At 44.4% G+C, this 3,387-nt stretch overlaps 1 non-coding gene across 1 annotated transcript; it reads right to left on the bottom strand.

Annotated features, from left to right (window-relative positions):
- Window positions 1-1,962: 1,962 nt before the first annotated feature.
- Window positions 1,963-2,126, bottom strand: LOC115872508. The gene has a single exon (XR_004047906.1). It is a non-coding gene; the product is annotated as a U1 spliceosomal RNA (small nuclear RNA).
- Between the last annotated feature and the right edge of the window lie 1,261 nt (window positions 2,127-3,387).

The following is a 3,387-nucleotide window of genomic DNA, read 5'->3' as shown; positions in this document are numbered from 1 at the left end:
TAAACATTTTGTCTTTAGTGATTGTGCCAAGGGGGTGAGCATCACAGAATGCCAGGTTGTTAGAACAAAGTGTTTGTGTGTTGAGGGAGGTCTTGTGCAGAGGTCAAAGTCTGTCCACTTCCTCAATGCATTGCCATATAAATATGTGTACCTATGCCAATACCTCTATCTTATGAATTAATATATTTAAATAAGTGCATATTTATGTTTGTACCTCTATCCATAGCTTTGCTTCCTAGATCTTTCCTCTGTTTTCTTTTACCTTACTCTAGTCCCACCGTCATGCTTGCCCTTCTTCTGCCTCTTACTATTTCCTTTTAGCTATATTGCTGTTGCTCCAACACCCCTAGAATTTCTATGTCCTCCTCATTGTTGATTTTAATTCCCTAGTTGTTCCCCTGTCTATGGCATTGTTTGCTTTCTACTCCCTTCCCCTGACTCTTCCTCCCCTTAAGTCACTTTTCGTGTTACTGAGTAGAAAGCCTCATCTTTCTCCTGTAGAGTGATGGGTGGCTTCAAACTGCTGACTTTGTGCTTAGGAGTCCAACACATCACCCACTGCGACTAGGGCTCCTTAATCTCTCTTATAGAAGCTTATTTGTTTTTATGAGCTTTTCCTTTATTACATGACCTTTCACTGCAGTTTGGGTTTAGGTTAGAATATAAGTTCAAGGTATTCAAGTATATTCAAGAAAACAATTCCGTGTCATTTCTGATTTTATTTCACCTATAATGAAAAGAAAATCAACCTGCATTTGGGGAACACAGTTAAAGTGTGTAAGGAGTCCTCATGGTGCAATGGTTAAAGCACTTAGCTGCTAACCAAAAGGTGGGCAGTTCAAATCACCTTGACATAAAAATGTGTCTATCTGAGTCCAAAAAGATTTACAGCTTCAGGAACCCTACCTTTCCCTCCAAGGTTGCTACGAGTCTCAATCAATCAATGGCAGTCGTTTGGGTTTATGCTCGTTAAACTGTAGTTCTACTCATGTCATCGTATGTCCTTCTACATAAAAGTTGGGACTCAGGATTACAAGGCAAGCTTACCTGGCACCAGGGCTGACTTCATGGGTGCGAGGCCTGTGGAGTCTTGCAGGCTCTGCACACATGCACTCGGTACCCCTTTAAGAAGAGCTCTGTGCTTGGTTTTTATGCTCTTCTGTCACTTGCTTGAATTTCTTAACAATTTTAACCATTTTTGAACTAGCCAGTCTGCATTTCCAGTTTTCGTGGGGCACTATAAATTACATGCCCTGTCCTGCCTGGCTTCCTGAACATGCTAAAGTGTCTCCCCTTTCTCTCCTAAAGTCTTCCAGCCTCCTCCTCAAGAGCAGGGTTTACCAGGCCCGCATCTTGGTGAGGCCTAAAACATTTCCTAAGGCTGCAGAGGAAACGCATTAAGTACATCATTCAAAAGAGCCTGCTTTCCTTGTGCAAATTACCAAACCAAAGGAATGGGATCAACAGGAGTTATTCATTGACTGGTGCTAGACAATATGTACACATTCTGGTTTATATGGTTTATTTCATGTAACTATTATCTCAATCCCTTGAAATAAGTGTTATTAGTTCCATTTTACAGATGGGACAGTTGAGGCCCAGGAGATTGATAAGTGGCAGGACTCATATATTCTCCTGATTTGTCTGACTCCAAAGCCCATTCCCTTTCCACTACCTATGCTCACCTGCGGTCTGAGAATCCTGCCCCTGAGCTCCCCACACTACCTGACATTACAGACCTTTCCCACAGTTTTCACACCACCACCTCTTGCCCAGGACCTTCTACAGTTGCGTCGTTAACAACTGTTGTTCTTATGGTTGTTAGCAGGCATTCAGTGGCCGTAAGTAACTCCCAGCACATGGAACAAAACACTGCCTCATCCTCTAGTATCCTCATGGTAGTGATAGATTCAACTATTGTGGTCCACAGGGTTTTCTTTTTTTCTTTTTTCTTTTTTGTTACAGGAGAGAGTGCAAACGCAGTCTCCCACTACCACAAATTATGCAGTCGAGTTTCCCACATTTGGGGAAATTGCAGGGGTCAGCATATCTGGAGTGCAATCGATAAGCCTCACCCTGGGGAAACCACCTCCTTGATCATGGCATCTCCCCTGCCAGGTAAGTATGGTCCACAGGGTTTTCATCAACTAATTTCCTAGTTAGTTTTGTCTGTAAGCACCATCAAGACCACTTTAGGATTAGAGCAGCACGCGATCCTCTACTGATGGATGGGTGGTAGTTTTGCATGGGGTTCATTGATCAGGAATCAAACTCAAGTTTCCCAAATAGACGGCAAGAATTGTACCTCTGAACTACGACTGCACTATGAATCATGTGGTTAATAACTAAGATCTATTACTTCACAAACAACAACCACCACAATAAAAACATACTGCCATTAAGTCAATTCTGACTCAGCAAGCCGATAGAACAGAGTAAAGCTGTGCCTTTGGGTTTCAGAGACTGTCAGTCTGTGAGCAGAAAGCCCATATTTCTTATCCGTGGTGGGTTTGAAACCTGTGGCTAGGCGCCCACCACATGTAATCCATTGCACCACCTTATTCTGGAATCTTCTCAATAAGGCTTTCAGTCCTAGAAGCAACTTGCCAGTACTGCCCATGGAACGGAACTAGAAATACAGTGGCACCCCAGCCTTCATTTGTGGGGTGGGGTCCAGAGGGTGGAGCATCAAGCAGCTCCAAGAATGGAAGGGATCTAAGTTCTTGAGAGGAACCCTGGTGGCATAGTGGTTACACATTCAGCTGCTAACTCCAAGGTTGGCAGTTCAAAACCACCGTCCACCCCACAGGAGGAAAAAGAGGCTCTCTATTCCCATAGCAGTTCTACCCTGTCCTACAGGGTCACTATGACTTGGAATCAACCCGATGGCAATGACTTTATGGTTTTGGAAGCTCTTGAGAGTGAGATAACATATGTTGGCATATGCCTTACTCAGCAGTGCTTTTAGCTCTCAAATGGCAAATGGCAGCATTGATTCATTCATCGCTGCCCCACCCCACCCCACCCCACCGCCCCCTGCCCACCCACTAAACCTCTTTGCTATATTACTATATGCCAAGCACTGTGCTAGGCCCCAGAGAGACAATCATGAAAGGCACATAGACTAGTGAAAGAGACAAACAAGCAGCCATCTAGCTCAGAAGCAACAAAGCCCACAAGGAAGAAGCACACCAGCCTATGCGATCACGTGGTGTTGACGGGTTCAGGTATCAGGCATCATCAGAACAAAAAATCATATCATTGTAAATGAGGGGGAGTGCGGAGTGGGAACCCAAAGCCCATCTGTAGGCAACTGGACATCCCCTTACGGAAGGGTCATGGGGAGGAGATGAGCCAGTTAGGGTGCAGTGTAACAATGATGAAACA

Source organism: Echinops telfairi, unplaced genomic scaffold (assembly GCF_000313985.2).
Source record: "Echinops telfairi isolate 266 unplaced genomic scaffold, ASM31398v2 ScPeMD7_7424;HRSCAF=8462, whole genome shotgun sequence".
Classification (NCBI taxonomy): domain Eukaryota; kingdom Metazoa; phylum Chordata; class Mammalia; order Afrosoricida; family Tenrecidae; genus Echinops; species Echinops telfairi.
Note: the sequence above shows the minus strand (reverse complement) of the source record. Positions and strands in the feature narration are given on the sequence as shown.